The sequence below is a fragment of the Artibeus jamaicensis genome, unplaced genomic scaffold, assembly GCF_021234435.1.
Source record: "Artibeus jamaicensis isolate MK-2021 breed Jamaican fruit bat unplaced genomic scaffold, CSHL_Jam_final contig_1015, whole genome shotgun sequence".
Lineage (NCBI taxonomy): Eukaryota > Metazoa > Chordata > Mammalia > Chiroptera > Phyllostomidae > Artibeus > Artibeus jamaicensis.
In genome coordinates, this window is record NW_026521194.1 from 17,703,884 (window position 1) to 17,730,976 (window position 27,093).

Consider the following 27,093-nt stretch of genomic DNA (forward strand, 5'->3'; position numbering starts at 1 on the left):
CAGTGCCACCTCTCCCTTCCAGCCGCCCCTAAACTATACATATAGTGAGGACAACTGTTTGTTTCCTTGTGTTTGTCTTGTGCCCGTTAAACCCGGGAGCATCTGAGGACTATGAAGCTGCTTCTGCCCATATGCTTTGTCTACAAGTTGTAGTGATTTATTAGAATGTATTTAGTGCTACTGCACTCCTTTGTCGGAACAATGCGTAATTAAATAAGTTTTTACAGATCTCTGAAAAGGTGATTTTTTCCACTGTAATGCAGTATCTTGCTTAAACACTTTTTAACTTTTGAGGAAAGAGATTTTGTTTGTCCTGCAGCCCTGTGAAGAGTTTGTTTCAGCCTGCAGTAGGAAATAATGTTTTGCCCAGTTGTGCGCTAGATCACAGAGAATGTGAGTGTGCCAGTGCCCCGAGCAGCCGCGGTGTGCGGTGTGGGTGTGACAGGAGCGATGAAGGGGGACTGCTTGAGCCACAAAATACTTGTTCTTGCCCACACCTCTACTTCTGAGGAAGACAGAGACCTAGAGGAACATCAGGACGACCTGAAGGCAGCACTCCCCACCCTTAGTCACATCAGGGCCTGAGACAAAAAAGACAGTGTTTAGTAATATCTGTATGACACATGGAGGCAAACAGAGAGGTCTTTGGTCTGCCAGAGGGGACAATCCCCGTGGTTTTGGTCACCTCAGATGCTCAAAGATGCCCCAAAGACCAAGAGGCTCAATATTTTAGTGCATGATATGCCTAGGGATATTACCTGCCTTTAGTTCAGAAAATACGGATTCAGAAATATGAGTTATTTATCTCTACATTCTGAGAATCTAGCAGAGGGCTGCAGCTCTCAGAAATATTACTGAATGATAGACATGAATGTGCAGTTTCCTTCTGACCCCAGGGAATGGAGTGCACAGGATTCAAACCCTGAAGTCCCAGATACTGGACCAAACGTTCAGAATCAGTGTTATCAGAGGGCCCTGAGAGTTGTCCTCATCTATCAGTTCACAGGTTTTAAATACATGTAATATAAAAATGCAACCAGCAGTGTGAGGCAAACACAGCTTCATTGCTGGTAGAAATGCCAGCAGGTGCCACTGTTCTGGAAATGCAAACAACATGCCTTAACATTTTCATACCCTTGGACTTTTAGGAATCCGTCCTAATTAAAATTTCAAAACTGCAAACAACATTTATATACAAAGATATTTGCATAGTATTGTTTTTGCACAACACAGAACCTTGGTTAAGTATATTACCGTATGATAGAATTTTTTAATATATTTTATTGATTATGCTATTACAGTTGTCCCATTCCCCCCTTCATTTCCCTCCACCCTGCACACCCCCTCCCACCCACATTCCCCTCCTTTAGTTCATTTCCATGTGTCATAAGTTATTTTGCTTCTACATTTCCCATAATATTCTTGCCCTCCCCCTGTCTATTTTCTACCTACCATCTATGCTACTTATTATCTGTACCTTTCCCCCATCTCTCCTCCTCCCACTCCCCTGTTGCTAACCCTCCATGTGATCTCCATTTCTGTGGTTCCGTTCCTGTTCTAGTGGTTTGCTTAGTTTGCTTTTGTTTTAGGTGTGGTTGTTAGTAATTGTGAGTTTGCTGGTTTTTTACTGTTTATATTTTTTACTTCTTTTTCTTGATAAGTCCCTTTAACATTTCATATAAAGAGGGCTTGGTGATGATGAACTCTTGAACTTGACCTTATCTGAGAAGCACTTTATCTGTTCTTCCATTCTAAATAAAAGCTTTGCTGGATAGAACAGTCTTGTGTGTAGGTCCTTGCCTTTCATGACTTGGAATGCTTCTTTCCAGCCCCTTCTTGACTGTAAGGTCTCTTTTGAGAAATCAGCTGACAGTCTTATGGGCACTCCTTTGTAGGTGACTGTCCCCTTATCTCTTGCTGCTTCTAGAATTCTCTTCCTCATTTTAATCTTGGCTAATGTAATTATGATGTGCCTTGGTGTGTTTCTCCTTGGGTCCAACTTCTTTGGGACTTTCTAAGTTTCCTGGACTTCCTGGAAGTATATTGCCTTTGCCAGCTTGGGGAAGTTCTTTATTATTTGTTCAAATAAGTTTTCCACTTGTTGCTCTTCCTCTTCCCTTTCTGGTACCCCTATAATTCGGATGTTGGAATGTTTAAAGATATCCTGAAGGTTTATAAGCCTCTCCTCATTTTCTGAATTCTTGTTTCTTCATATTTTCCGTTTGGTTGTTCCTTTCTTCCTTCCGGTCCACTCCATTAATTTCAGTCCCAGTTTTCTTTCCATCACTATTGGTTCCCTGTGCATTTTTCTTCATTTCACTTAGTGTAGCCATTATTTTTTCATCTAATTTGCGACCAAAATCAACCAGCTCTGTGATCATCCTGATCACCAGTGTATATGATGGGTTGGCTATCTCTTGGTCACTTAAAAGTATTGGCTCTTGGACTTTGATTTGTTCTTCCACTTGAGCCATAATTTTTTTGTCTGGTCATGCCTGTTAGGTAGTAAGGGGAAAGCCTTAGGTGTTCACCAGGGCAGGCAACCCAGTGGCTGGGTTGTGATGCTGTATGTGGGGGTGGGGTCAGAGAGGGAGCAATGGCACTTGTTCCACTCTCTCTCGGATTTCAGTCCCCTCTGCTGCTTCCCCTAAACAAATTGGGCTTTTCTGGTGCTGGTTCCCAGGTGGGTGGGCTTGTGTACATTCTAGGACCCTGTGGGTCTCTCCAACAAACTCTCCTGTGAGGCTGGGAATCTCTCCCAACACCTCAGCCCCCACAAGTGTTTTCAATCGGTGCTTTTAGGCTTTATTTCCCATCACTAGGGTCCTGGGTTGCGGGGTCTGTCTCACTCCCCAATTTCACCTGGTTTATCTGTGCTGGAATGTGTGACCGAGATCAGCTGGCCACCTCACTGGGTCTGTTCATTGCCACCCCAAGCCCCGGTCACTAGCCACCATTTTTTTTTACCGAGACCCCTCTTACTGGTCTAGTTGAACAGTTGTCAGACTTCCATACAGTTCAATTTTCTGTCAGTTCTGGTTGTTTTTTGTTTCTAAATTTTTTGTTGTCCTTAATTTTGGTTGTGCAAGGAGGCACAGTGTGTCTACCTATGCCTCCATCTTGGCTGGAAGTTCGTATAATAGAATTTTATAAAACTTTTAAAATTTCATATGCAAAGAGTTTTGATGACACAATAAAATGCTTATTTCACAGTACTAGGCAATAGAAACAAAAATACAAAATGACATATTGATTACAATTTCAATCATTTAAAATGTATATGTTATGTACATACACAACCTACCAATATTCAAGAAATGACCAAGTGACCACTAGAGATGAGATTTGGGGGAATTTTTGTTTTCTTCTCTTTGTCATGCCATATTTTATAAATTTTTTATGGTAATACTGATGTATTTGATAAGATGTTTTAGTAAAATTATGTTTTTAGAATCTATAGTGAGATGTAAAGTATTTATAGTAGTAAGTAAAAAATCAAGATGCATAGTATAGTTACAACTATATAACTTTTGTAAAATGTATATTATTGTAAAAGGTATATTTTAAAAAAGAAAACTTCAAAATGGTAAATGTGGTTGTTTCTGGGTAATTAGATTGGGCAAATCATCATTGTCCTTTCTATTTTTCTGCATTTTTCAGTTTCACACAATAAAAATATATTAATTTTATATTGATACCAACAAAAAATTTCTTGACTTTTTATTCTAAATTCAGACATTAAGCAATACTTGGTAGAAATTTTCCCAAGTAGAAGATGAAGTAAGGCCAGGTTGGAGGAGGGTCTAACAGGCACGCAAGGGACAAAATCTTTTGCAAAAACATCAGTGAGACTAAAACAGACTCATTGTAAGCGTGAAAGACCTCATCCAACCCCATTTCCATAATCGAGTCTGCAGTCACTGCGAGACTTGAGAACAGCAGTTCAACTCTGACATTTTCTGTACTGCCACAGATAGCAACTTCTCTCTCCATCCCAAACAACTCCAGCTCGAGCCATGTTTTTGTTTAAAGCATTTCTAGAAACAAGATACTGTTGAACAGACATAAGGACAATAAAGACACAATGTCTCTTTGTTGTGTTTTTTATCCCCAACATGTTTTATTAAGATCCAGAGATGCCTGAGTGGTCATGGTCCCCAGATAGAGGGAGGTAATGGACCCAGATCACAGAAGGCCAGAGGATTGGTGGGAGGTATAGGGGCAGAGTTTTGTCCAGAAGATGAATTGATAAAAAGACCTAACATTTCTGAATATACTAAAAAGAGACTTAGCTGGAGGAATTTAGCCTTGAATTAGCAAACATGAAGAGCAAGATTATTATTAAGTCCTAGAAAAGCAACAGGCAAGAAAAGTCATCATATAATATCAGCTACCCATAGCATTTTATGGTGATAAAATACCACAAATATTAATATAATCAAAATTATGATATGACTATATTGGGAGGTTGGATGTATACATGGTGTATTCTCATCTGCCATAGCAAATTCCACAGTAGGGAATCAATAGGTTATGTGTGACACCCACTAAAAAGAAGTAGTAATATAGGCATGTTATTGAGGTATATGAAGGTAAGTACCAAAAAAAATAGCTAATAGTGGTCACAGAAATGGTGAGGCTTGCTGCTGGGGTATGAGCACATCAAGGATGGAAAGACATACTAGAAAAGGCTAATATAACTAACCCCCCTTTTCTCACCAAACCTGTAACAAGTTCCCTTAGGGGCTGTCTTTGTAAGTAGATGCTTAATTACCCCCTGCTCCCTACTCCACTTCAGTGTTTGCTTTTTACTGCAAAAAAAGTAGAAACATCTGCTCTACAGTCATTTCTGTTTATTTGGAAGATTGAAAAGTTATTTAAATAAATGAGCATTTCATTCTTCTGTACGGTTTTTGTTTTGCAGAAACCATCTTTTCATAAGCAGAGGGTAGCTGAGTATTTCAGTGGTTCCTTGCTTCCTCCTCCCCTCCCCTTCCCCAGGAGGCTGAACGCATTTGAAAGACAGCTTGATGCATTTAGCCTCACACAAGTGCCATTAACCACGTGTGGCTAATGAGTCTAAATTTAGAACTACTACCTTTGAAAAGCTCATTGTCTCTTTCATTGATAATACCTTTTATTCTCTGTAATAGGGAGAGGTCCATTTTTGTGTGTGTGAAGCAAGGAGTTTTATCTTTTTTCCTTAGTAGTACTTAAAATGTTTTCATTGCATGAAATTAGAGTTTTGACTTCAGATTTTTTTTTTACTTTTTTTTCAAACTGTTATTGATACAGGGTGCAGACAGGGGGGGGCCCAAAAAAAGATTTAGAAAAGTGTCCAGAATTCAAAGTGTATAGAAATATTGGAGAGACATATAAGATGTCCTCACTGCCCCCCACCAGGGGGAAGGGATGAATGGAGCCAGGCCATTGAGAGCTGTTTTGCATAGCAACAGTTTTGCAGCTAACCTCTGGAATGGTTACTTAACATATCTATAACCTTTAACTGGTTTCATAGATATGTTAAATAGCTGTGGCCAAGTTTGGAGCCAGGAAGAAGGGAGTGGATGGGGACTCAAGATGGAACTAGCAGGGACTGAGGATGGAACTAGGGGACTCAAGATGGGAACTAAGGGCTGCTCTCCGGAGTGAGAAGGGCTTGGACTCAGAATGTAACAAGGGGCTGCGCTCCTGAGCGAGATGGCCTGGGTGAGAGCTTGGAGAAGACTGGCTCCAAGACATGAAGGGCCCCCACTTGGCCAGATGAAGAGAGAGCCACACGGTTTCAGCAGAATGAGGACCCCCCTGTTGGTGAGGTGAAAGAGGGAGCCACGTGGTTTTGGCAGGGTGCGGACCCCCTCTTTCCCAGTTGAAAGGGAAAAACCACGCAGCTTTGCCAGAATGGAGATCCCTGCAGCCAGGTGAAGAAGAAAGCCACATGCTTTTGGTGGAATGCGGACTCCTGCAGCTTTGGTAGAAGAGGTCCACGCGGCTTTGGGGTGCCCCCTTTGGCTGCGGGGCCTGAAAAAGCAAGAGAGACTTTGACTGGAACTGGATACAAAGGACTCTTGCCAGTGGACCATGAGAGGGTACCACAGTACTTTGGATTAACTCGAGATCCTGCACAGTGACACAGCTGACGGTGCCAGCGGCCTGCAACACAGACGTGTGCTCTTTTCCTGATTTACGGTACCCGGAGTTGGGACAGTGGGAGAAGGGAGCACTGTGTGGGTGTAGGTGTATACATAAAGGACTTTGATATTTTAGTGGTGGCATTAGGCCTGAATAGCATTAAATAAACATTTTGTTTCCTTTTCACAAATCTCTGGCATTAAGAGATGTCTTTCCAATTGGCGGTGGACAGAAGGGCCCAGTAGATTTTAGTATTTTGTTTTCGGGAGGGGCCCCTGTTGTATAGCAGTTTTGGGCATCCCTAAGTGGGCCAAATATTGTATTGCCCCTCCCACCTCTTGTTCGGTAACATTATGATTGATTATTTTAGTCAAAGATCCTAGTAGGATTTCTGTATATTCCAACTGTTTATGGAGTCTATATGCTTCTCTGCATTTCTTTTTTGTTGTTTTTATTTGTTTGTTTTATTTTTTTGAAGTGTACACACATAGTTACACTTCATGGAGTTGCATCTAGCCAACTAACTATGTTCTGGTGAGGATGTAGGGAAAATCACCTCTCCCTAGAATTTCTACCTCTGACCAAGGGAAATGTGTCTTGAAGAGCTGTATGCAGATTGGAGGCAACTTGTTTGCCTGTTCTGTTGTTAGAAAATTGACTTAATTAGAAGACAGGCTGTGGGCGATCCTGTGCAAACAAAGAAACAGCAGGCAGAACCCAGTTAGCCTGGGACAGCAAAAGTCACACTCTCTTTTAAAACACTTTTTTGAATACTGATACTGCTTGTCTTTAGTACTAAAGGTACACCTGTTCTTTGTCTAAGACCCTAGAAATTAAACTCGCTCTCTAGCACGAAGTACCTGCTCAATGGAAAAACAGTGATTTTTTTTCCTTTTAATGTTTTTACAACGATGAGAGATCTGAATGAATGACTGCATTCTAGATTAATTTTACACTGCATTAAAACTGCTCTGTATTAGTTTTCGACCAAGTAGAAACACCTAAATACAGTGGATGTTCCATTTTATTTTGTACTGATGGAAACAGGAAAAACTTTTCACCCTTCTTGAGCCATCCCTCGGTGACCTGTGTGGACCTGAACAGATAACGTACTCACCTTGCCTGAATCTGGCAGATGGGTCCAAGTCCAGACTTAGCAGTTCCTGAGGAGCATGTAGTTTTGCATATAAGCCTGTATTTGGCTCTAGAAGTTGTTACTGTCCAAGAATGTATTACATTTTGGAATTCAGTTTTGAGCTACTTAAGGCTATAGCTGGTCACTTGGTGGATTTGATGGTAATCCTATATATTGGCTATGTGGAACAAATCTAGGCTTTTGGATTGAGTGTAAAATGTCTTCTTTTCCTATATTAATAGAGATATTAGATTTATTAGTCCTTGGATTTATAGTGTTATGACCACTGTGTGAGTGTGTGTGTGTGTGTATGTGTGAGTTTATGTGCATATCTATATCATTTGGGGCATCAATTTTATAATCTAACATCTACTGGGTTTGGTTTATTTTTGGTAACAGAGGAGCTAGGTTAAGAAGATTTTCCTGTGGTCAGGAAAATGATAGCTGATATTTTCAAGGTCAATCTAAAAGACTGCCTTTGATTTTAAGTTTTTGTCCATTTCTCATACCCAGGCCTTCATTCAGAATCTGAAAAGAAGTGAGAAAGAAAATTAAGTCACATAATTTTTAGGAATCCCATCAAGATCATACCCTAGACCCTGCTTCAAAAACAGAACAAAATGTGACTTCATGTTTCTCATTCATTCTCTCTACTGCCTCATTTTATGTGGGTATCCGGCTTTACCTGCTAAGTGTTAGAATACTGAAGGATTGCATGTCACTACAACAGAACAAACAGCTTCAAACTGAATCTTAGTCATCCCATGTGACAAGAGTTCTTCGGCCATTCCCAGTGCCAGGGAGTTTTTACTGGCAGTCCTTCTCGCTAGTCCAGCCTCCTGCGTGGTGTACACATTTCCTGACTGTGCCTGACGTGCATGTCTGTGACACAGGGCATTGGTGCTTGAACACTTATTAGGTTTCTCAGAAAGCTCAGAGTGAGGAAGTCACTCATATTTTTTCTTTTTTGGAGTACATGCAGATGTGAACATTTTAAAACAGATTGGTTTCACAGCTCTAGAACAAATATTCCCAAAAAATATATGGAACCAAAAAAGACCCCAAATAGCCTCAGCAATCCTGAAAAAGAAGAAGAAAGTTGGAGGGATCACAATACCTGATATCAAACTATACTATGTGGCCACTGTAATGAAGACAGCCTGTTAGTAGTGTAAGAACAGACACATAGACCAATGGAACAGACTGCAGAGCCCAGAACTAAACCCATGCCTCTGTGGTCAGTTAATATTCAACAAAGGGGCACGAGCATACACTGGAGTAAAAACAGTCGCTTCAATAAGTGGTGTTGGGAGAACTGGACTGGTACATGCAAAAAACTGAAACTAGACCACCAACTTAAATTCAAAATGGATAAAGGAATTAAATTTAAGTTGTGATACCATAAAAGTCCTAGCAGAAAACACAGGCAATAAAATTTCAGACATCCCATGTAGCAATATTTTTGCTGATACATCTCCAGGGCAAGGAAAATTAAAAAAATAAACAAATGGGTACTAACTTCAGCAGCACATATACTAAAATTGGAACGATACAGAGAAGATTAGCATGGCCCCTGTGCAAGGATGACATGCAAATTCGTGAAGCGTTCCATATTTTTATATGATCTCACCTTTAACAGGAAGCTAAACAACAAAACAAACAAGCAAGCAGAAAAAAAAACAAAGACACTGAAATAGAGAACAAGGGGACAGTGACCAGAGGGGAGAGGGAAGGGAATTTAAGGGGAAAAAGGGAGAGGGATTTGGAGGAACAAATAGGAAGGACACAGGAACGAGAACTAAGGGGGTTGGAAATGGGAGGGAGGTGGGGAGCACAGGGCGGGGGAGGCTTGGATAGGAGAAATAGACAAAAAACTGTACTTGAAAAATAACTAAATAAAAATTTAAAAAAATAAAAATAAACAAATGGGACTACATCAAATTAGGAAGCTCTGCATGGCTAAAGAAACCATCATTAATATGAAGAGGGAACTGACTGTATGGGACAGCATATTTGCTGATGATACATCAGGCAAGGATTTAATCTCCAAAATATATAAAGAACTCACATGACTCCACTCCAGGAAAACAAAAAACCCAATTAAAAAATGAGCAAAGGAGGGACTCCCAGCCAAGATGGAGGCATAGGTAGACACACTACCTCCTCGCACAACCAAAATAAGGACAACAATTTAAAAACAAAATAACAACCAGAACTGACAGAAAATTGAACTGTATGGAAGTTGGACAACCAAGGAGATAAAATAGGCACATTTATCCAGACCAGTAAGCAGGGAGGAGTTGGGCAACCAGACGGAGAGGGGTCGAGGCACAAAAAGCGGTGGCACTGGGCGTGCGAGACAGCAGGGGGTGGGCAACAGGCTCAGGGTGGCAACAGGCAGACTCAGCAAGGTGGCGATTGTGAAGTGAGGCACTGCGCACAAGGAGGCTGACCTGGCGGTCTCACATTTATGCGCAGATAAACCAGGTGAATTTGGGGAGCAAGACAGACTGCTCAACCCAGAGCCCCAGCAATGGGAAATAAAGCCTCAAAACACTGATTGAAAAACATCTGTGGGGCTTGATGCTCAGGGAGAGACTCCCAGCCTCACAGGAGAGTTTGTTGGAAACACCCACAGGGTCCTAGAACATACACAAGCCCACTCACCTGGGAATCAGCACCAGAAGGGCCAAGTTTGCTTGGGGGAAGCAGTGGAGGAGACTGAGATCCAACAGAGAGCATAGCAAGAGCCATTGTTCCCTCTCAGCCACCCCCTACACACACACATACAGCATCACAACCCAGCCACTGGGTTGCACCGCCCTGGTAAATACCTAAGGCTCCGCCCCTCATACACAACAGGCACCACAAGACAAAAAAAATGGCTTAAATGGAAGAACAGATCAAAGCTCCACAGCAAATACAACTAAGTGATAAAGAGATAGCCAACCTATCAGATGCACAGTTCAAAACACTGGTGAGCAGGATGCTCACAGAATTGGTTGAGTTTAGTCACAAATTAGACAAAAAAATGAAGGCTATGCTAAGTGAAATGAAGGAAAATGCATAGGGAACCAATAGTAATGGGAAGAAAACTGGGACTCAGATCAATGGAGTGGAACAGAAGGAAGAAAGAAACAACCAAACAGAGAAAATGAAAAAACAAGAATTCAAAAAAATGAGGAGAGGCTTAGGAACCCCCAGGACATCTTTAAACATTCCAACATCTGAATTATAGGGGTACCAGAAGGTAAAAAGGAAGAGCAACAAGTGGAAAAGTTATTTGAACAAATAATAAAGGAGAACTTCCCCAATATGGCAAAGGCAATAGACTTGCAGGAAGTCCAGGAAGCTCAGAGAGTCTCAAAGTAGGTGGACCCAAGGAGGAACATACCAAGGCACATCTTAATTACAGTACCCAAGATTAAAATGAAGGAGAGGATTATAGAAGCAGCAAGAGATAAGGGGACAGTCACCTACAAAGGAGTGCCCACAAGACTGTCAACTGATTTCTCAAAAAAGATCTTACAGGCAAGAAGGGGCTGGAAAGAGGTATTCCAAGTCATGAAAATCAAGGACCTCCATTCAAGATTGCTCTATCCAGCAAAGCTTTCATTTAGAATTGAAGGGCAGATAAAGTGCTTCTCAGATAAGGTCAAGTTAAAGGAGTTCATCATCACCAAGCCCTTATTTTATGAAATGTTAAAGGGATTTATCTAAGAAAAAAAGATAAAAAAACATGTATAGTAAAATGACAGCAAACTCACAATTACTAACAACCACACCTAAAATAAAAACAGAAACAAACTAAGCATACAACTAGAACAGAAACAGAACCAAAAAAACAGAGATCACATGGAGGGTTAGCAACAGGGGAGTGGGAAGAGAAGAGAGGGGGAAAAGGTACAGATAATAAGTAGCATAGATGGTAGGTAGAAAATAGACAGGGGGAGGGCAAGAATAGTATGGGAATGGTAGAAGCTAAAGAACTTATGACATATGGACATGAACTAAAGGGGGGGAATGTGGGTGGGAGGGGGTGTGCAGGGTGGAGAGGGAATAAAGGGGGTCATAGGACAACTCTAATAGCATAATCAATAAAATATATTTTTAAAAAGAAAAATCAACAACAAAAAAATGGGCAAAGGACCTGAATAGACATATAGATGGCCCACAGACATATGAAAAAGTGCTCAACATCACTAGCCATCAGAGAGATGCAAATTAAAACCCCAACAAGATACCACCTCACACCTGTCAGAATGGCCATCATAACCAAATCAAGCAACAAGTGCTGGCAAAGAAATAGTGAAAAAGGAACCTTGGTACACTCTTGGTGGGAATGCAGACTGATGCAGCCACTGTGAAAAACAGGATAAAATTTTCTAAAAAAAAATTTTAAATGGAACCGCCTTATGACCCAGTGATTCCACTGCTGGGAATATACCCTAAGAATCCTGAAACACCAATTTAAAAAATTAAATTGCACCTCTATGTTCATAGCAGCACAATTTCTAACAGCTAAGTTTTAGAAACAGTCCAACTGGGCATCAGTCAATGAGCAGATTAAAAAATCGTGACACATTTACATAATGGAATACTACACGGCAGAAAGAAAGAACTCTTACCTTTTGCAACAGCATGGATGGAACTGGAGACTATTATGCTAAGTAAAATAAATGAGTTGGTGAAAGACAAATACTGTATAACCTCACTTATAACTGACATCTAGTGAACAAAATAAACTAACAAGAAAAATAGATACAGAGATATGGAAACGTGGAACAGACTGATAGCTGTAAAAGGGCGAGGGGTGGGGGGAATGGTGGAAGGAAGGGGAAGGGATTAGTCAAAGAACATGAGTGCATGACCCATGGACATGGACAATGGAGAGGGGATTGACTATGGGAGTGGGGGTTGGGCTGGATGGAGGGGGGTCAAAAGAGAAAAAATTGGGGACAACCATAATAGAATAAACAAGAAAAAATGAAGTAAAAACAGATAAATTGAGTTGAAACTATTTTTTTCATTGTTATACCCTGTCGTTTTATTTTATTTTTTATTGTTGTTCAGGTACAATTGTCTCCATTTTCCCTCCACCACTCCCCCCACACCAGTCATTTCTAACTCCCACCCTCAATCCTATCCCCTTCTGGATTAAGAGAATCATAGTTATAAGTTACTACTTATGAGTTAGTATTACTCCCCTCTCCTCCCCATTTATGATCATGTTGTCACCTCACATTTGATAAATGGATGGTTTAAGTTATTGTAAGTGCATGACCTGTTAGGGGTGGGTTTTTTTTGAGTGATATTTCTATATTGTTGTTGACATGGTTGGAAGGTGTAATTACTTAGGTGGAAGGGAAGTGTAAGTGGATACCAAACTGGGCTTTACTGGAGAAACAGCTGCATTTGTCTTTTGTCCTACAGCACATGTGGAAAGGACAGTTTCAGGTACTGTGTGTGCTAACCTCTTCCTGGACATTATAAAGAATCCAACTAAAACAAAGTTTTAAACTATTTCATATGTGCAAGTCTATTGAAGCCAATTTTTTATTTTAGAGATTTATGTAAGTCTTTGTACTGAGATTCTGTGCCTTCTAATTTAAAAAACATGAAAATAAACTACTATGACATTATTTTTCTGCTTAACTCTTTATATGTTTATTTGCAAATTAGGAAGATTAATAGAAAAAAGGAAAGGACAGATGTGCAGTGCTTTTTTATCAAAAAATTTTAATAATAAATTAGAAAAAATATGGTTCCATTTGTTGACAGACTACTGCACACCAGATCAACAAATGCTCTCATGAACAAATATCAACATTTGCGGCATTTATTCTGACATTTCCAGAACAGCTTGGATGATTCGAGAAGATCATAAAAGTCTTAGTTCCTAATACTTATGCTGTTGTGTGTGAGAGGTTTTTATTAAACATAAAATATGTTGTCTTCTGTGTGATGGAACCGTTAAAAAATGAACTGTCACAGGTACTAAAGCTGGGCATTCAACATACTATATTTGACTCAAGGGTTCACACAATGCGATGTAGACAAATGTTCTCTCAACTTACATCCAGGATAGCTAAAATATTGCTTTAACACATGTGAAAAAGTAGAGCACTGTAACTATTTGGCTAGCTATAATTCCAGGCTGTCTAAGTTGAGTAATTTCCTCAGGCATTCCAACTTTGATCGACCACAGCAAGAAATTGTAGCATGTCTGTAAAGCAGCCAATGCATCTGTATATATGTCCTGAGGTAGAGAGAAGAGAGAGAATGCCAAGAGAGAAAGAACACTGTCGTTAAGAGCAGTTACAGAAAGAAATGGAAAATTTTTTTGTTTCCCTAGGAACTCTTCTTAGATAATTGAGCCTCAGATGTGTAACTATGCCTTGTGGTTCTGTATTAATAAATGAAAGATACTTCATTTGGCCTAGTAAAAATGTTTTCTAGCTAATTCTGCTGAACTGTATTGGGTAAACTCCATTAATTCTTAAATGTGTCATTCTTTTTCTAAATATTTGTTTATTTTTAGAGAGAGGGAAAGGGAGGGAACAGAGAGGGAGAGAAATGTTGATGTGAGAAAGAAACCTCAATTGGTTGCTCAGGACCAAGACTGCAAAACTCTTCTAGCAACAGTCCCAAGGGAAATGTCTCCTGCTCTCTTTCCTGTGAGCATATGCTGTGCTCTAACCCGGGTCAGTTAACATGCATTTCTTTTATTTCAACCTCAAACTGATCTAGTCATTTTAGTCTTTCAAAATACAGATTAAAAAGCCAACTATTTTATTTCCATACTGTATCGGTTAGAACTGTGTACAGTTAACGGTAGGTTGATAAAAGCTTGTTTTTCTCGCTTAGCAAGATATCAAATGGTAAGCTCCTGCCGGCATTTGCCCAGCTCAATGATGTCAGGGCTGGTATTTCTATGATTCTCTTGGTCATGCCACATGGTCGCAAGATGGCTGCCACATTTTTAAATGTCAAAATCAAGGCAGGAGGAAATAGTTAGGATCAGCACTAACCACATCTGTCCTCTTCTTAGCAGACTTCCATTTACATGCTATTCACTACAGCTGTGTCACATAGTCACCCCTAAGGAAGAGCAGGGGAGGCTGGGAAAGCAGAGAATGGGATTGTCACAATTGTTTTGTTAGATCATGGGTCTTACTTGGGAATCCTTCTTGCTTAAGACTGAGCACATTGCCACCCTGAACAAAATCGGGGTTCTGTTGGAAAGCGGGGAGGGAGTAGGGATATTGGGAAGATGCCAGAAGCATCTTCCACAGATTCCCAGTTCTAGTCATCAGACTATTGGTTACAGTCCCGGAAACAGCTATTCATTCGATATAAAACTCTGCCTGCTAACCAAATTTCTCCTTATTAATCAGCTCCAAGTGAATACGTGGTCCAGTGGATTGTAATGGCCTGTTCTGCTGGCACTTGATGTTGTTGTCTGAGTCATTTGACAACTTAACTCTTTGAAGCTGGGTCTATCTTAACTGAACTCCAAGGATGAAGCGTCCTCAAAGTAGGTGTGTGCGAGTTAAAGGCAGAGTTTTGTAAGCAATTTTCAAAATTTACAATCAATTTTATGAAGGGAATACATTGGTAAAAAGAAGCAAGCTTGTCAGAATAGTTCTGTAAGTATGATTTATGTCATATGAATACCTGGAGCCTCTTCAGCTTATTCAGTGGTTGTTGCAGAAAGTCAGAAGAGACTTTGGAATCCAGGTTGTACCAAGAGTAATGCATTGTATTGGCTGAAAACAGCTTTACTATTCTAGCGAACTATCCAATAAAAAAGCTATTATGGTCATCATCTACCATGGTGCACTTATATATAATTGCACAATTATTCTTGTTACTAATATTTTCATGTCTTAGTCTATAGGAAGAAATTGAAGCATAAAAAACAAGCTGTATAGGAACAACACAGAGTAACAAAGGGAAAGAGGTGAGAAACAGGGATTGATCTAAAGAGCACCTTCATGTTCAAGACCATCAGAAGAAGAGGAAAAATGTAATATTATTTAGTTGCAGTTCACTGGTGTTTTTACTGGGTTCAATACAGTATTTACATTATTAAGTTTTTTGTTTCATTTACTTTATTTTAATTCACACAATGTCTTTTTTTGTAGTCTATCATTTCTGCCTATTTCTATTTTGTAATTTCTGGTTCTCTATCTTTTTGAAGATCTGGAACATAACATTTTAAAATCACTTGATATGTTCCTAATTTTTTGCATTTCATTATGCATGAATCCATCTGATTGATAAATTTTAGGGGTAGTTTTTTTTTTTAGCATAGTTTTTTAAAATTTTTATTTATTTCTAGAAAGAGGGGAAGGGAGGGAGAAAGAGAGGGGGGAAATATCAATGTATGGTTGATTCTCGCACACACCCTCATTGGGGACCCAGCCTGCAACCCAGCTGTGTGCCCTGACTGGGAATCAAGCCCATGACCCTTCAGTTCATGGGCCTGCACTCAATCCACTGAATCACACCAGCCAGAGCTATAAGTAGTTTTCTTAATGGTGAATTTATATTTGGGTTGATAGACTCATCTTGGGTGGCATTACTCTTTGTTGCTTTGTCTTAGCTTGTTTTCTTTCCCTGTGATCACTCCTTTCCATGTCTAACTTTTGCACTTGCCTCCATTGAGCCTCCAGGGAGACCCACCACCCAAGACCATAACCTGGTCCTACCATGGAGGGAGAGTTCCAAGCACAGAGTGACAGGCCTATTTTAGATGTAGTTACTGAGCCTAACAGGCCCTGTTGCTGGGCTTGCTCTACTTCCTCCTGTCCTTGCAGGGACTCTGCTTTATAAAGTCAGGGCTTCAAGAAAAGATCAGAGCTGTTTTAACTCGTTTCATGGTCAAGGCAGGCCCACCTAGCCTTTGGTCTTACAGTGTGAGGCTGGCACTGCCGCCCCACCACATGTGGGTGTCATTCCCTTGAAGGAGTCGCACTCTTAACTCTGCCTATTTCTGTACCTTTAGCCCAGCAGGCCTATGCTGCAGTCCCAGCTTACTGCTGAATGTTTCCATTTCTAGCCCATAAAAATGTTTAGCTATTGTTTGTTTTGGGTTTTCTTTTTCTATAACTGCCTTTTAAGTTTGGAGCAGAGGGAAAATGATAAAGGATACACTCACAGTACTATTGGATGGATAAGTCTGGAAAGAAAATAGAGTGTGACTACAGATAAGTCTATAGATCAGGAGTCAGAAGTTGAAGAACATTAGAGTTTGGCCAAAGCATGGCCCTGCTTCCAAAAACATAGAAATTATCCAACCAAAGGCAGCGGGAGTATTGGCTGAGGAATGAATAATGCTCACATGCATATTTACTGTAAGAAACACAGACATATTCTAAAGAGGAAGAAAAGAAGAAAAAAACATTGCCAGAATAATCCATATGGTTTTTTTACAGAGCCCATCCATGCCATCAACCCCCATGACCTCAAATTCAGAACGAAATCAGTATGTCTTCTCCCACATGTTTTTTAGCCTTCTTTAGGCCAACAGAAGAAATACTGTTCTCTCTCTACCTCTTTTTCTGCAGCAGCACAACCTAATGCCTTACTGCTGTGTACAATTTCCATGTCCCCCTGAAGCATTCCCATTTCTTGCAGGTAGAGTCAGATGTCTTTTTCCAAACTTCCACCTGCTCCTAAGCTAGTTCCATTCCTCCTCTACAATATGGAGGCTCACACTGGTTGTCAGACTGGTGCCATCCTTCCCAGTATGCTTGCTGTCCACTTGATCTTCAGACAAAAAGTATTTTGAAAGCTACCACTATTCCTCTCCAAGTTCCAGACTTGCCACTTTCAAAGCCCAGGCAATATTTTTCTGATCCCATAAAAGATTTTGAATCCTTCTTCTTACAGTTTTCCTCTGCCCTTGAGAAAAGATGTGTGATGGGAAAAACAACTTTTGTTTTCTGAGTTGCTGCTGGGCATTTTACAATATGATAGCCCTGCTCACATTCAGAGACTGGGCATTTAGATGAAGACTTGAGTTTAGGATTCCCGCCATAAGTCCCTGCTTTGTTTCTCCTCGGGCACTTTTTGAAACAACTACTTAGAGTGAAGGCCCTGAAAACTCAGTGACCACTACCCTGACCACCATGTAGGTAAGAGCTGCTGGCCCCCGCTCTCTCTTCCCTAGGACAGAGGATCGCCCTTCCCAGCTCACTACACAAGGTTGGAGTACCCTGTTTCTAAAAGTCTATAAGTGACAAATCTTGTGACTATCTCCTTTGTGGGGTGGATTGAAACTGCACCTTCAATCAAAAGGACCCATGGTTTCAGTTCCCCGCAGCGGGAGCTCCAAGGAGCTGAAGGAGCTACCTGCCAGCCCTGTGTTCGTGCCTTGTGCCCCCTCGCCCTGCAGTTCATAATCTGCATATTTTTAATTCAACACACCAGCTCCAGCTTCTCAACACAACATGGTATCTAGAATCTGAATGTCCTGGCACCATAGGCCTTTATATTTTCCAAGAAAATGACGCACCTCTGTATAGAAAGGGTCCATTAGAAAAAAAAATACTTATAGGTATAGATGTGTATCCTTACATATATGGATATGTTAACATCTCATGGGGAAGAGGCTTTCTTAAGTAAGATGCTAAAAGCAAAATGGCAAACAAACAAAACACATGGAAAAAGGTTCGTCAAATGAGTTTGGCTACATCCAGACTTAGGCCTGTGTTATCCAGGACTCCAGGGACAAAGCTAAAAGAGAAGCAAAACTGATTAAGAGAAAATATTTGCCACATATTTGACAAAAGATTATTTTACAGAGTTATAAGAAAAAAGACTAACAGCATAATCAAAATGAGAACAGAGGCTGTGAACAGATGATTTCCAGAAGAGAAAATGCAAATAGCTAATAAACATATGAAAAGATGCTCAGTCTCACTAGAAACCATGGCAATCCAAATTAAACAATCATGACATAATATTTCTCTCCATTAGACTGAAAAAACTGTCCAATTTTATTAATGAGCTTTTGCGAGGTTTTGAGTCCTCTCAGACATTGCGGGTGGAAGTGTGGGTTGGCTCCCGCAGTGTGCACGTCCCCTACCACCCAGCAGCTGCACGTACAGAGCTATGTGAAACTCTGGTATGTGTGCACACTATGGCACAGACACACATGGGGAGGTTCCATACTGCGCCGCTCACAACAGACGAAAATTAGTAACATTTTAGTGTCTGTCAGTGAGGAAGTAGCTAAAGAAATTCAGATCCCTGTTATGTATGGTATAGCAGCTAAGAGGAGTATGTTAGATCTACTTGTGTTCACATGGGTAAATCTCAAAACATCATCACTAATTGAAATAGGCAAGTTGAAGAATTGTATGCATGACATTAAAGCATCTTGTCAAACACATGCCCAAACTTACACACAAACAATACTAAAACGACATTCTGAAAACTCATAATAGTGGTTGTTAGCTCTGGAAACTGGGAAGAAGCACATACCACAAGCAAGAAGTGGGATAATAGGATTGTGTTTGCCAAAAAGTTCATTTGGTTTTTCCCATAAGATGGCTATGGTAGTGCTTAGTTGTCTTTAACTTCATTCACAACAATTTTGTTAGATTGTATTGTGACAGCTGTCATATGAGCATTCATTTTTTTAAAAAGCTTATCAAAATTGGTAGATTTTTGTGTAGCCATTTGCATATTGAAAATGGAAGAAAACATGCAATATTTTTGGCATGTTATGCTTTATTATGTCAAGAAAGGTAAAAAAGTGACTGAAATGTTTAAAAAAGATTTTGCAGTGTATGAAGAAGGTTCTTTTATTGATTGAATGTGTTAGAAGGTGCTTGCAAAGTTTCTTGGTCCTACTGACATTTTGGCCAGATAATTCTTTGCTGTGGGGCTGTCTTATGCATTGGAAGATGTTCAGCAGCACCCTTCACCTCTACCCACTAGAAGCCAATAGTGCGAGAGAGCTGGCTGACATACTCAGAATATCCAAATCGATCCAATCCAATCCAATCAGAAAATTATTGGTGAAAATGAAAACTGTGTATTTTATTTTATGGAAAAAACTAAATGGACTTTTTGGCCAACCCAATAGCTAACATTCATCCAATACTCACTAAGTGTGATATAATTTTAAGTGTTTTGCATATATTATTACATTTAATACTTAAAGCTGCCCTTTGAGGTAGGTATTAATAACGTTTTCATTTTCCAGATAAGGACATTTAGGTACAGACAGGTTAAGTGACTTACCTAAAGTTGCACAGGCAGTTAAGTGGTAGACTTAAATTGGAGCCTAGGCAATCTGGCTGCAGCTCCTCCTTTAATTAGCCTGTGACAATGCCTGGAATATGGCACTGGGGTGGGGGGTAGTGGGACAATGCCCCAAGAGGGCTTGGTGGCAGCTTTAGCTGTAAGTGTCTGGTGTTTCGGCAAGAGAATGTATTCAGGAATCACTTACATAACTAAAAATTAATTTAAAATAGGGAAAGCAGTTACTGGTGTATCCTACCTGGAACCACCTCCAAAAGAAAAAGAAGAATGAATGAATAAAAGGAGGGAAGGAAGGACAGAACAATGGAAGAAAAAAAGGAACAGAGGGAAGAAGGAGGGAGAAGGGAAGGAAGCCTTCTTTCATGCATTTTCTAGCTTGAAGGAGGGGAGGAAGGAAGAGAGAGAGGGAGGTAACAAGGAGAGATGACTTCCACCCTTCTCCATCTATATAGTGATGGATTTGATAGCTCTGGTTTACTGGACACTTCGGCTCCAAAATCCATACCATTATCAGAATTGATCTCCGCCAGGAGGAGAAAGAGGAACAAAAAAGAAAAACAAATCCCTTGGATTGTGAATATACTCTCCAGTCCACAAATGCCGGCAACAACAGTCCAAAATTCTCTGCGGAGATGCTCTGTTTTGAGATGAGCCTTTCTTTGCCCTTGGAACTAATTCCTAACCCATTACAATCAGTTCTGTCTCATTACCCAAAGGATGTTGCCTGGCCTGCAGTTATGCTTGTTGTTTGGCTCTGATGGAGAGAAGAGACAATTCCAATCAAATTGCAGTTAAAGCAAGGAAGGAAAGAAAAGCTTTTCTTAGTTTCTAGAAACCATCCACCACCTCCCTTCTGGAGGTCAAGACCTTCTGGGGGGTAGCAGGCACCTCCATCTAAGTAGAAGCTTCTTTCATCAATCCAACTATGTGGGAAACCAGTTTTCCTAAAGAGAAAACCCTACAAGACAGTGAGCCAAAAATAAATTTTGCCTCCAGGTTTAACCTTTTCTTCAACACAGAGAAAGTTCCAGGCCCTAGCACTGTGCCCTAAACTGTGTTCTTGGACTTGACCAATCCCAAGGTCTGTGGCTAACCCCCTTGGGGGTGTAGTAACAGCCAAGGGAAGTGAGATTTGAGCTCCCCCACGTGGCCGAAGCCTTCTACTGACCTGGATGGGGCGAATAGGTTTCTGCAGGCTCTCCCAGATTTTTCAGGTCTGTGAGCAATCCTGATTCTCTGCGGATGTTTCCATAGCATTTTCTGAAGTAACATTATTATTTGATGGGTTCTTGTCCCGAGACACCAAATACTGCGGTGATTATGACTGCAGCTAGCCCAGCATATCTTTCTCAATAATAGACAGTACAATCTGCTTATTCCTGTGTTTTTGCCAACCCAGACGGCACTTCTTATGCGAATTCACTTTCTGAGCAAGTTTTTTATTTTCAGGACCATGTTACGATTTAGTATCTTGTTTTTCAACTATTCTATGACCAAGGAGAAAAATAGCTCTAGCCTGCCTGTGTCATTTAGTCTACTATAGTCCTCAAAACAGGGCTAATCTAGTCCCGTGATTAAGAATAAAATAAACCACAATGGGCTTGATGCATGTTCCTCACCCCCCGGATAACCTCGAGAACACAAAACACAGGGCCCCTTAGTTCAAGCTTGGAGTATTTTCTTCCTCTTCTGTCTCAGGAACTCCTCCCAGATATAGAGCAAGCCTTGAATTTGGCAATTATTCTTGCTGCAACAGCATATTTTCTGATTCCTAAGAAAATGTTCTTTTTCTTAAAAGAGTAAAATGACCAAAATGGAAAGGCAAACCACAAGCTGGGGAAATACTGCAACTAAAATGATAAAGCACTTATATAAAACTACCAGAAAGACCGTCACTCCAGTAGCTAAGGGTACAAAGATTATTTTCAAAAGAGGAAACACAAATGGGTAACAAAAATTGGCAATAGTTCAGCCTCTAAAAATCAAAGAAATAAAAATTAAAACAAGGTCACGTCTTTTATATATCATGTTAACAAAGATGTGTAAAATGTTAAAAGGATGTATTTGCATACAGTTGAAGAGACACTGGACAATTTCCTTTTGAAAACAATTTGAAAAAATATCAGTAGGAACCTTAAAAGAACTCCATATCCCTTGACTTCTGGAATTGATGCTAAGAGCATGCTACAAAATAAGTAGAAAGTTTTATGTACAAAATTCTTATTAAAATATTATGGGTAGAAACAACGTAAATAGTCAATATTAAAAGATTGTTTACTGCCATAGATTTCTTAGCCAACTGTTCCTCATTCCTGATTCTACATTAGAATCACTTGGGAATTTCATTTTTATAATAATGATGTCTTGGCCTCGTTTAGAACGGCTGAGACAAAACCTCTGGGAGTAGGATCTGGGCATGTATATATTTTTTAAACTCCAAGTGATTCTCATATTACTGATTGAGAGCCACTAGCTAAGGAAACTATGGAAGATTCATTAATTTGAAGATCATGCAGCCAATACAAATATGTTTTCAGAATTTTTTAAAATATTTTATTTTGAAACAGTTCTAAACTTAATGAAAAGTGATAAGGTTGGTACACGGAACTCTTTTAAGACCCATCACGCAGAAACCCCAGCCTTGTTTGTCCAACTAGGGATATATGAGTCCATAACACATGTGAAGTTGCGTCTACCAGGGAAGATTATTACAGACTCAAAACTTTTATTGGAGGTTGGTCACAGAGCGCAACCTTGCCTAGCAGGGATCAAAATTCCGGACTCCAAGAAGAAAAGCAGGTATTCAGTGTGAACCATATCCCGGTACAAAGAGTTTAGGCACAGTGAACCTCTCTTATCAGTTCGAGTAGTGGGAACACTCCAAAACTCAACAAAATCCAAGATTCCAAATGCTGACCAGGGCCAGTCTTGCGAACAGGGCTTTCTGAGGACAGGTCTTTTTTTTCCTGAGGCCTACTGTGCTCATGCTTTTCTATGCAGTAGGTTTGAGTGATGTTTCTGATGATTAGGCCCAGGCAATGTATTTTGGGCTTGAATATCACAGACATGTACTTCTCTTTGCACTTATTGGATAGAACACGACATCAATTGGCCATGGAATAAAGAATGAGATTCCATTTTGACGTTTGACTGCTGACAACTTTCAAGTCATTTCTATCTCTTCTCCTGCCCTATATCTGGGCAAGCTAACAAGAAAGCCCAGATGGTCACTACTTTGGTGCAGGTGAGAAGTTCAAACCACACAAGCCCTGGCCTTGGCCTGTGAACCATCACCAGATGCCCCAGCCCCCAAACAAAATAGAAACCCAAACCAGTCATTCTACCTGTTTTCTGAAGCCACACTTGTGAGCCTGCCCTACTGGACCCCCAAATGTGCGTAGTAAACCTTTTCCTGTCCTCTTCGTGTGTGTGATCATCAGTCTCAGCACCAGAACCAACTCTGGTAGACGATCCATCTCATCTCTAAAAAAAGTCCTGTTACCAGTGATATTGACTTTACATGGTTAAGACCGTGTTTGCCAGGTCACTAAAAGCATAAAGTAAGTCTCTCCCCTTCTGTAATCAATAAACATTTTGTGGAAAGATCATTTCACTATGGAAAATCTCATTCTTCACCTCACTTTTACCCACTAGTTGTGACATTCATGAATGTTAATCATTACTCTGATTCTTGCCAAATGCAGATTTTTCTAACATCATCAGTTCTACATTTAATAACTGACTTTCTACTCTAAGTATGACTTCTCTAGTTTTCTCATTTATTTATTTATTTACATATTTTTCAACTTTATTGGGATATAATTGACATATAACATATACAAATTTAAGGTATACAAAGTGATGATTTAATAACATACATATTATGAAATGATTACCACAATAAGATTAGTTAACACCTTCATCACCTCACATAATTACAATGTTATGTATGTGGGTGGAAAGAACACTTAAGATCTACTCTCTTAGCAAATTTCAGGTATATAATACAGTATTAACAATAGCCACCATGCTGAATATTGTATCCTTGAATCCTTTTTATCTGGTAACTGGAAGTTTATAGCCTTTAACCAACACCTCTCCATCTCCCCACGAACGCTAACCACTGTGCCTCCTTGGATGTCATCTCCTCATAGGCTATAGGGAAAATCCAGTCCCTGTTCTGCCTTGTCCAGAAGCAAACTTCTCCTTAATGGCCTTTTGAAAAGAAAGAAAGAAGAAAAAAGTAACATTGAATACTTTTTAAAGAAGAGAATGGAAAGAAAGGGAAGGAGAAGTAAAAGAGAGAGAGATACAATTGCTCACAGAATTTTTAATAACATTGGAGAAAGCTTGTGACTTAATTTTTTTAAGAATACAAAACTATACATACAATACGGTCTCATTTATGAAACCAAACACACACATACACACTGACCTGAGCTGGAACTCACAGAGATACTAGCAATGCTTGCTCTTCAGAATAGGATTTTTCTTATTTTCAGTTTTTCTGTATTTTCTGAAGTTTTAAAAACAATAATTAAGTAGCATTTTTATAATAAAGAAAAAAATCACAAGTGAGACCAACTCACTTCACCTTAAAATAAGAAGGAAAATAAGAAACGAAAAGAGAGCAAAGATGAGCCCTGGCCGATATGGCTCAGTGGATTGAGCACAGGCTGTAAACCAGAAGGTCGCCAGTTCGAGTCCCAGTCAGAGCATATGTTTGTGTTGCAGGCCAGGTCCCCACTGGGGGACACCTAAGAGGCAACTGCACCTTGCTATTTTTCTCCCTCTGTTTCTTCCTCCCTTCCCCTCTCTCTAAAAATAAGTAAATAAAATCTTTTTGAAAAGAGAGCAAGCACACAAAAATTACCCAAATATGCAACAATTTTTTAGGTAGAAGAATTCTATGAGTTTTCATATTAAGATTAGAAATCTCACCTAACATCCCAACATGTCACCATCACCACCACCACTAAAAATGTAGTGGTGGATCCAAGAGACTTGTAGCTCCAAATAAGATGCTCTGCATACAGAATAAGACTGCCTTCTCCTTTACACTGACCTGAAGACTCTCTCTCTGGCGTTGGCTATCCAAATTCTTGACTTAATGCTATGATGCTACAACGAACTTTTCAACTGAACTTTACGGTAATATTTAAACTCCATAGAATTAAAAAAGAAAAGGTAAAGTTATTTTAAACACCCCAAGGAACAAACACAGCTGTAGGGGGCGCTGCACATAAAAGCCTAACTCTCTTTGCTAGACTTGCATGTGGCATGTCTTCCACGATGCTTCCTCCGCCATCTTATATTGATAAAGTCAGTATTTGTAAGATTTAAAAAGATCTTGTCTACAGATAATTTATCTAAATGAACATACACAAAATAAAAATAGTCTTTTGCCCCCCGCACCAAACGTTTTGCCTCTTTTGTTCACTGATTACCCAGTAAAATTCAGGATTTCTTCTTCTATGTAAATCTTGTATTTGCCATGGCTAACTTAGTTTTCTGCTATTTTATTCATACATATTGAAGAACTCAATGACATAATTGGCTTTGCTTTTCACTCAGTTGCTCAGGGCTTATAAAAATAAAACACAAATACCCACAGCTGTTCCAGGCAATCACTCAGCTCTTTGAGAAAAAAAGAATTCAAATATAGGGACAGGTGGCCTCACTCTCGGCACAATATTAAGAATCAAGGGTTCAGGGACTGCAGCTGTGTTTCCAGGAGAAAACTAGCAAACTCCTAGGTTTGCTCGGTTAACTATCACTACCTATGGATACACAGGGTCAAGGACTGGTCTTTCTCAAGTCTTGCTTTTCCTGGAAGTTGACCAACTGTTATCCAAGGTCTTTCTCTATAGGAATACTTCAGGATTTCTGATTACACAGTGCAGATAGTTCAGCAGTTCAGAAAATGTGGAGTCAGCCAGCAAACTGTCAGGTAGTGAAATTGGTAAAGGATACACCAGGTGTTCTACCTGCCCTTTGTACAGCTAGCCTGATTGCAACAACTTGGCCTTCTAAGGACAATTGAGCAAGGGCATGAAGACAGAGCAAAGGAAGGTGATAGCTCAAATGGTTTTGAAGGAGATTAACTGGGTGATACTGTCTAATTCTACTCAATATACTCACAACACCCAGCTTAGTCCAAGATTCTGACTGCTACCTAGAAGAAGTGAGATCACAGAAGTCATGCTTCCAGCTCTTTTTAGCTGTGGCTGTCCCCAGAGCCTGCCTTGCGACCCCTTGCATCTCAGCATGGCACTACTGTTTGCAGCTTTATTTACATCTCTGACTATAAATTCATCACAAAAAATGGGACAACTGTAATGCCATAATCAATCAAATATATTTTTTAATAAACTTTTTAAAGCCCTGGCTGGTATAGCTCAGTGGAATGAGTGCAGGCCTGCGAACCAGACAATCGCGGTTCAATTCCCAGTCAGGGCACATGCCTGGGTTGCAGGCCAGTTCCCTGCAGGCCAGTTCCCAGCAGGGGACGCACGAAAGGCAACCATACATTGATATTTCTCTCCCTCTCTCCTTCCTTTCCCCTCTAAGATAAATAAATAAAACCTTTAAAAAACTTTAAAAAAATAAATACATAAAAAGATGTGTGAAGAAAAAGAAAATTCATCAGAAATTTAAGTTGGGAGCCTTCACTCTCTCTTAGCCTTATGGGCCAGAGCCCTGGCCAGTTCTCCCAAGTGGTGATGAATCAAATAGCAGCTTAAATCTCTATACCATTTTCTACCCTAAATTACCATAAATCTTTTCCAAAACAATTCAACCAGTGATTCATGAGCTGTATTGTCACATCCCAAACATCTTTTATGGCAGCCCGTTGACTCCATTTATTTTTAATTCCCAATGGAAAAAGAATTTGAGAAGACTGATCAATATGATGATACAAGAAAAAAATCTAACAAAAGAAAAATCTAATGGCAATGTTTCATATATCTTAATAAATACTTAATAAATACTTAGGAATGAACATAGCAACAGAAAGCCATTGCCAACTGAAGTAAACATTGATGATGCACTCTTAAGGATCAGTCCTTCCACATGTTATGGCCTTCCAATCATCTCCTTTTGTGAATCCCAAATTTGAGTAATTCTTTTTTTTTTTAAGATTTTATTTATTTATCTTTAGAGGGGAAAGGAAGGAGAGAGGGAGAGAACTGGCCTGCAACCCAGGCATGTGCCCTGACTGGGAATCGAACCGTGGTTGCTTGGTTCCCAGGCCCGCGCTCAATCCACTGAGCTACACCAGCCAGGGCGAAATTTGAGTAATTCTTAAGAGGACAGAGGATTCCGGGAACATGACAGAGCAAGAAGCATCAGGAATCAGTTTCCTCACCTAGACAACAATCACACTGGCAAGACCTGTCTGATGTAATATTTTTGGAACTCTGGAGTCTACTAAAGGTTTACAACTTCCAGGGGGAAACTTGGACAGTAAATTGTGGCCAGTTTCAGTCAATTTCATCTCTTGGTGCAGTAGCAGCTACTCATCCCCCATGGTAGGAAGCTGTACT

General features: G+C 40.0%; 1 non-coding gene and 1 pseudogene across 1 annotated transcript; one reads left to right on the forward strand and one right to left on the reverse strand.

Moving 5' to 3' along the window:
- LOC119064319 (striatin-4-like) overlaps nucleotides 1-27,093 on the reverse strand; it is a 37,626-nt pseudogene that overhangs the window by 2,197 nt on the left and 8,336 nt on the right.
- LOC119064392 (U6 spliceosomal RNA) lies at nucleotides 8,779-8,885 on the forward strand. Its single transcript, XR_005085391.2, has one exon. It is a non-coding gene; the product is annotated as a U6 spliceosomal RNA (small nuclear RNA).